Source organism: Macaca mulatta, chromosome 18 (genome assembly GCF_049350105.2).
Source record: "Macaca mulatta isolate MMU2019108-1 chromosome 18, T2T-MMU8v2.0, whole genome shotgun sequence".
Lineage (NCBI taxonomy): Eukaryota > Metazoa > Chordata > Mammalia > Primates > Cercopithecidae > Macaca > Macaca mulatta.
This window is the reverse complement of record NC_133423.1, coordinates 5,632,523-5,640,672: the sequence shown is the minus strand read 5'-3', so window position 1 is coordinate 5,640,672 and position 8,150 is coordinate 5,632,523. Positions and strand designations below refer to the sequence as shown.

General features: G+C 52.8%; 1 long non-coding RNA gene across 1 annotated transcript; it reads left to right on the top strand.

Moving 5' to 3' along the window:
• Positions 1-6,538: 6,538 nt before the first annotated feature.
• On the top strand, positions 6,539-8,150 carry LOC144336387 (uncharacterized). The gene is made up of 2 exons (XR_013408130.1): positions 6,539-6,755; positions 7,508-8,150. It is a non-coding gene; the product is annotated as an uncharacterized LOC144336387 (long non-coding RNA).

Sequence of the window (8,150 nt, the reverse complement as noted above, 5' to 3'; positions counted from 1 at the left end):
AAGGTGTCGGCAGGGCTGGTTCCTTCCGAGGGCAGGAGGGAGAAGCTGCTCCAGGCCTCTCTCCCAGCTGCTGGGGGTTGCCGGCAGCCAGGCCTTCTTTGGTTGCCGGCAGCCGGGCCTTCCTTGGCTCGTGGAAGCATCATCGTGGCCTCTGCCTTCATCTTTGCCTGCATATCCCTGTGCGCCTGTCTGTCGAATTTCCCATTTATAATGAGGACGCAGTCCTATTGGATTAAGAACCACCCCGGTGACCTCATCTTCATGAATTATGTCTGCAATGACCCTATTTCCAAATAAGCTCACATTCTGAAGTAGTGGGGGTTAGGACTTCAAAATATGAATTAGGGGGTGGGCACAAATAACATTTCAACACACAACATTTGGGAAGTTTGCTTTGAAATGTAGATTTTTAAAAGCTGCTTCCATTGTAGTCATGTAGAAGGCTGAGAACCCGGCCCCGAGGCCTTGCTCTCAGCTCCAGCTGAAGATCTGCAGGCATTTCTTTGGAGCATAGTTTAGAATTCACCATACTTGTATAGTAAAGAATTAAGCTGACCCAAAATGTCTAGCTCTGTCCTTGCCTCCTAGGAGATGATGTCCAGGAGAAGTGTCTTGGTGAACTTGGGAGCCTGTAGTGGGGGCTCTGGGCCCCGCAGCATCTGTTCTACCTGCGGAGGGGCTGGAGTCTACAAGTCACAGGCAGCACAGGCGGCCACACCCACGTGATTGAGTCCCATTGAAAACCCCGGGTACTGAGGCTTGGGGGAGCTTCCGTGTGGGTTGTCACGCCCACATCCAGCGGAGTCCTGCTGTCCCCAACCCCGCGAAACAACGGGAAGCTCGTGCCTCATCTCTGGGTACCCTGTCCAACGCCTCTCTTCCCTGGGCTGATTGTAGGCTGAAGTGCTGTGGCTCTAATGGCTTCCTGTGAGTTCCGCGAGCCTTTCTAGCAATGATCAGACCTGAGGGAGGGCCTGGAAAGCCCGAATCTCTGTAGATGATGTCAGAAGTCAGGGCGGTATTTTGGAGATGGCTTCCTAACCTCATAAGACAAGATTTTTCTTCTTTTTTCAATGGATAATTTTCAAACCCGCACAAAAGAAGACAAAAATGCCATGACTGCCAGGTGATCGTCAGCTCTCACAACGTCATGGCTGGGCCTGCCTTGTCACATGGCCATCCACCCCTCGACACACCATATTGTTTATATTTCCTGATGAAAGCTCTTTTGCTTCTTGTCAACCTTAGGTTTTTGATTCTTTATTCCTCTTTATTTTCCCTCCTCCTTTACTCTCTGGAGCTGTCTCTCTTTTTCTCTCCCTTTCTTCCTCCACAAGTTTTCCCTCCCACTGTTCTCCAACACATTCATAACTTCCATCCTACTCTTCTTTCCTTGCTTCCTCTTTTCCTCCAAATTATAAATCACCATGGCATGGAGGTGAAACAAATTTCATTTACCAAATTCATTTGTTCCCTGTTGTTAGTTTTAAAATCAGATGAGCTTAGAAAGGAAAAAGAAAACTAAATGAAGTTGTCTCCCAATTCTTTACCTTTTCTTCGTCTTCTCCCCACGTCCAGTCCTTATCAGTGGCATCCAATGAAAAAAGACAGCCCCTTTATGCCAGGGAAAGAGAGGGTCACACTCTCGGGTGGATTGTTGCTGGCCAAGGATCCATCCAGTGAACCTATGGGGTTCAAATCGGGTACACCTTGAGAGCAGCCGGAACTCTCACAGGTACGGGCCGCGAGCTGGGTGGTGAGTGTGGGAGCTGACCCTCCACTGGCTCTAGGTTCCCAGCTTGACAAGGATGGGGAGGTCGCTAGCTCCTGGAAAATGCAATGGAATATGAGCAACCTAGAAAAGGGATGGTCTGTTGTACGAACAGGAGGAGGTTCCATAGGGATAGTCAGGGTCATAAAAGAGAAAATTTTGCAAAACCCTGTCCTACCAGCAAGACTGTTTACGCTCTATTGAGAACTAGGATTAGTGCTTTAAAAACATCTTTGCATTTGTTCTTTCCCAGTGATCAGTCATTAGGAGGCAGAAATAATAAATGGGCAGAAGTGAGTCAGACAAGAACTGTGGGGCTCATTCCGTGACACAGGTACGCCCACGTGGCCAGAGCTGGTTCTGGAAAGGTCACTGGATTCCTCCCAGTAATCACTGGAGGGATCTGTCCATCACTCCAGGGCCTGCGCCTGCACTCGGTGCACAAGGGGGCCCTTTGGCCTTCTCCACGCTTTACGACAGAGGGGAGGGTGCCCAGAGAGGACTGAGGGAAAGGGTAGCACGATTTTTAAACATTAACAATGAAGAGAAGCGATTACTGGATGCACGTGGCCACTCACGGGCCTTGGCGCTCCCAAATAAGTAGGAGAGAAGATCGGGAGCGGTGGTGCTGCTATTTCACAAGTTTGCATTCATTTTTTTCTAAGCCTTATGCCAGCAAGCCTGTAAGGTGCTGGCATGTGCCTCATTTTAAAGATGGGAGTGATGGGCACAGTGCACAGCCACACACGTGGGAGGGGTCTGAGCCACGCCCAGCTTTCCCCACTGCACTCAGAGCATTTGGAGAGCGGGAGGGAGGGGAGGACAGGGAGGCTGGGAGCACGACCAGGCAGAATGCACCCGGTCCCGGGCAGAGCCTGCAGCTCACAGGCCCTCCTCCCTCGGCTGGATTCCCAGATCCTCGCTTTCGAGTCGCGGTGATTAAGAAGGGCCATCTGAGAACAGATGCTGTGCTAATATATGCCCTGAGAAGCGGGTCTTGGGCAGTCCCACTGCAGGCTGGCAACCCCCAGGTCAGCCTGTTTCTTTCTTACCTGCCGTTCACTGGGGCTCCCGGGTGGTTTATGTCATGTGTGGTAAAGGAATGACCATAAAAAGCCTGCCCTGGTTTGGTCATTCTGAGCTGGCCACCAGGGACTCACAAAGGGCTTGCAGAGCCGGGGCGGAGCATAAATCCCTGGGTTGACCTGGGAGGGCCAGGCTGGACCAACGTCCCTGCTGGGCCAGGCTCCGCGTGGCCGGCTGCGGGAGCCTCTCTCTCGACGCCTGCCTGCCTGACTCCTGGCCCCCACCCCATCTGCAGCACACCAGGCATGGCAGGGCAGTCGGGCAGGGGCTCCCGACCAGCGTCCTCCCGCCGGAGGCAGGCAGCACCTCTCGGCAGTCAGCAGCGGAGTCAGGCGCCCATCATGGCTGGGAGGGCAGCTGACTGGTCTGGTCCCATCCCCACCTGCACAGAAGGAGCTGCTGCACCAGGGAGTCCTGGGCCACTAGCAGGGCCCTCCCGGAGCTGGAGCCAGAGAAGTGAGGGGCCAAGTCAACTCCAGGCCAGACGCAAACCCGGTGGCAGAGCTCAGGCGCCCTCTCCTTCCATCTCAGTACAGCACCCTGTTCCTCCTCCCTCTGCAGGCCGCCTCCATGTTTTCTTACTGAGATCGTCACGGGTGAACCCAAGGGGCTGCTCTGTCCTTGCGCTGCTGCGCCCCAGTGGAGGGAAATGAACCGCTTTTCCCAATCACAGCAATGAAACTAGCGCAGGGACCACTCACCCAGCCCCAGGAAGGACGCCGGCCTGGGTGGGAAGGCGCGGGGTTCCCAGTGCTGACCCACCGTGGGGCTCTCCGCTGGCAGTCTCAGTTACCAGGTGACCTGGATGTGTGAGTGTGCTTGCGTGTGTAGGTTGTGTGGCTGTGTGAGTGTGAAGCAGGTGTGAGTGTGAACTGGGTGTGAAGCATGTTTGGTTTTGTGAGTGAATGTGATGTGACTCATGAGCATGTTTGTGAGTGTGGATCGAGTGTGTGGATCCAATGCATGAATCGTGTGTGTGTGGATCCTGTGTGAGCATCCTGTGTTTTGTGTTTGTGAGTGCGGACCCTGTGTGAGTGTGAATCCTGTGTGTTTGTGGGTGTAGACCCTGGTAAGTGTGAATCCTGTGTGTTTGTGAATCGTGAGTGTGTTTTGTTTGCGGGTGTGGACCCTGAGTGTGAATTCTGTGGATCCTGTGTCTGTGAATCTCGAGTGTGTTTTGTGTTTGCGGGTGTGGACTTTATATGAGCCTGAATTACATGCATGACTGTGTAAGTGTGAGTGTGCATTTGCGTGAGTGTGCAAGTGTGAGCGTGCGTTTGTGTGAGAGTGAGTGTGCATTTGCGTGAGTGTGCAAGTTTGAGCATGCATTTGCGTGAGTGTGTGAGTGTGAGTGTGCACTGGCACCCAGCTCATGGGGCACCTCTCCAGTCCTTGCAGGTGGGTGAGGGTGTGGGCTGGAGGGAGGCCGAGACCTGCGCCGGGAGGGAGGTGTGCAGTCTGTTTCTGACCCCAGGAACTTCCCAGCTCCGGGCTCACAGGTGGCAGTGGCCACTGGACCCCACCTGGGCCCCTCACCGCCCTGCAGTCCCTCATCGCCAGCTCCCTTGTTTGGCTGCTTTGGCTCAGCCCGTGGGTTCAGGATGGAGCCAGGAGCAGGGGCTGTGTAGGACACTGGCAGCAGGAGCTGACTGGCCAGTGGCCTCTGTGCTGAGGCTGTCCGCAGCCATCCACCTAGGGAAGATATGATCGCCTCGGGGAGGCCACCTCCTGGCACCAGCCCCTCGCCAGCCCCTTGCTAGCCCCAGGCCCCAGCAGGAGTCGCAGCCTCCCCGGGGCCTCCCCTGGGCCTCCCTCGGGCCTCCCTGGTGGGTGGGTACTCCCTTGCCTGACCAGGCTGTCATGCGCAGAGCCCCACACCAGGGACAGGTGGCCGTGACTGACAGGGCCTCTGTGCCTGTACAAAGCGGGCCGCGGCGACCTTTGTAAGGGGAGAGGCCCATTCCTTGTGGCATGTCTTTCCCGCCCTCAGGCCTGTGCATTCCACACTGAGCATGACACTCATTTCCTAGACGAAAAATGTTAGGACTTCAGTGCACGCCAGAGCCTTGTACAACCAACAGCTTTTGACATAGTGGAAGTGAAACGTCTCAGGTCTATTAACACCGGGGAGGGGCAGACCTGCTGCCTGTGAGGACACCTGCCATTCCAGCTGCACCACAGGCCACAGTGCAGCCGAATCCCAGACCACCAACCCCCTGAACCCAGGTTAGACGGAGAAATAAAATTCTAGATCCTTCCCTGTAGGCATCTTACCCGCAGGGCTAGCACCCGATGTCATTATCATGCTGGTAAATGTGAGATCATGGCCTGCGTCCATCTGAAAGTGTCACTTAGGAACTGCAGCCCACCTGGTGATCTTCAAGGAAACCAGCCGTAGCGGGGCCTGGGTGCAGAACACCTGCTCAGCGCCACTGTCCAGGGATGTGAGTGTAAGACGGGGGGGCTGGCCAGCTCTCCTGCCTCGGAAACGTGCATTTTGTTTGATGGAAACGCTAAGGTGGAGGTGTGCAGGCTCCCAGATGTAACATGTCGGCATCCCAGAAGGAAGTGCGAGCGCTGTGTGTTTCCACAGCCTCTTGTAGTCCCTTTGCACCCCACCTAAAGACAACCAGTAGGCACAGCCTGTCTTCATGCAGCACGGCAGGGTGCCATGAAGCTGGGCAGTGCCATCACTGATATTGTGGTTATGCTGTGGTTTTCATAACCCCAGAGAAAATACTAGAATGAGAAAAAGGGATCTGCTTTCCCATTTGACAGGACTACCGTATTTACACAAAAATCCAGCTTTCTGGCCAAAGGAAAATAGGAAATGACATGCTATTATCGACGGCCAATCATTGAAAGTCCTTTAACGGCCACATTTCATGGAGGTGTAACCTCAATCCTTTTCCCATCAAGACACGAAAGTTAACTCTGATAGATCCTAATAACAAGGAAATATTTCCTCAAACAAGATGAAAGGGTCTGTTGTGCAAGAACCACGAAGGATTTCCATTCTCCAAGGCCCGGGAACATTTTCCTTCAGGATAGGAATTGTCCCCAAGTCCCTTTCCCCTGCAGACACATTCCATGGCGGAGGGGTGTCACCGTGGGCGGACAGCCTTTCTGTCTCGGCAGTTCCAGCTCTGGCATTGGGCATGCGTGGTGAGTGCCGAGGAAGGGGCTGGGCACAAAGTGTCCTGAGTGTGGGAGGGAAAGAAGGACGGGGGGACCCTGCGGAGTCCATGTCACATCCCTGCGTGGAGGGGAAGGGTAGCTATTGCGAGGACAATCTGCAGCATTGACAGTCACTGAGTTTTACAGGAATGAAAGAGAGGGAGGGGAAAGAGTGCCCAGAAGCCTGTGTGCCCCTGATGGGCCTGTGGCCACCTGAGCACAGTGGACTTCTCTGCCCTTCCCCTGGCAATGAGTGGGGTCTGTCCTGTGTGCTGGGCACAGCCATTTTCCCAGCAGGACAAAGGCTATGAAAGGCTGAGAGGATAGAGGACTCGAGGGGCCTCCCGTGGGCCTCGTCAGCACCTCCACACCGCCCCCCTTACCCCCACCTTATGCCAACTTCTCTGGACTTTGGTGTGGGTTGAGGAGTAGAGAGTCGGGAGGAGCTAGGTGGCAGGAGGGAGGGTTCCACACTGGAACTTTAGTCCCACACACTGAACCCAGCTTCTCAGCAGTGAGCAGCGCACTCACCAGGAGGAGAAGGGTCCTCTCTGCACACCTGCATCTCAGGTGGGCCATGCAAGAGCGTGAGGAGACGCCTGGGGATCCTTCCTCAAAGTCACGGCCTGGACTGCCCCGCATGCTGAGGCGGGGAAGCCTGAGAGGACCTGGGAGGCTGTTCGGTTCTCCATCTGGTGCCGCATGCAGAGGACTAGGCTGGGTATGTGTGCGTGTGTGTATGTGTGCTTGTGTGTGTCCGTGTGTGCTTGTGTACCCATGTGTGTGCTTGTGTGTGTGCATGTGTGTCCGTGTGTGTGCTTGTATGTGTGTGTGTCCATGTGTGAGTGTGCCTGTGTGTGTGTATATATGGGTCCAAGTGTGTATGTGTCCATGTGTGTATATGTGATATGTATTTGTACATGTTTGTGGATGTGTGTGTACATGTGTGTATGTGTGTATATGTGTCTGTGTGTTTGTACTTGTAAGTGGTGTGCTTGTGTGCATGTGTATCCATTTGTGTGAGAGTGCTTGTGTGTATGTGTCCGTGTGTGTATGTTTCTGTGTGTGTGTCCATGTGTGTATATGTGCATATGTATTTGTACATGTGTTTGTGGATGCATGTACACATTTGTGTATGTGAGTGTGTGTATATGTGCTTGTGTGTTTTGTGTGTGCAAGTGGTGTGCTTGTGTATGTATCATGTGTATGTGTCCGTGTGTGTGCATGTGTATTTGTACATGTGTTTGTGTATGTGTGTACACATGTGTATACGAATTTGCGTATATGTGCCTTTGTGTGTGTGCATGCTTGTAAGTGGTATCCACGTGTATGTGTCCGTGTGTGTGCATGCGTATTTGTATATGTGTTTGTGTATGCATGTGTACATATGTGTATGTAAGTGTGTGCCTGTGTGTGTCCTTCACATATGTGCATGAGGACTTCCTTGTAATTGGTGTGATGCTCTGGTGTCAGAGGGATCCCGGGACTCTGGGAGCCTAGGTGCAGTTCCCTGCACACATCTCCTTGCTCAGAGCTTCTGGCCTGATCTGACCTCCTCTGATCTCCTTTTCTGGGTCCTGGGAGCACCTCGCTTCGGAAGGACAGTTCCCATGCTGGCCTCTTGCACTGGGCCGCGGTGGATTCACTTCGCAGCGTCGCGGGAATCCAGCTTTCCTCTGCCATCATCCAGCTAACCTGAACCTGGCGAGAACAACAGCAAGAAAAACTGCTGGGACAGTGAGATGATGGATTTCAAATCATTATGTTTTTGTTGTACTTTTGAATGAGCATTAAAATTCATCTCTGGGAACTGTTGAACAGCAAATGAACAAAAACCCGTAACAGTCCTAATCCTTCTCCTTAATATGTGCACCAGAGGGGGCTGTGCTGTGGGTCTGACTGGGAATATTAACCATTCCAAAATACATTTCGGTTTCATTTTTTAAAAAGGCAAAAATGCCGTACTGTAGATTTCTGCTTCCCTCTAGAAGAAAAAACATGATACTGTTTTAAACTAAACTGCAGCATTGGAAAAAAAAAAAAAAAAAAAAAACATGTGAAATATGTGATGTGGTGTTTTTACCAACTGTCTAAATAAAGGTTTAGTGAGTCACTA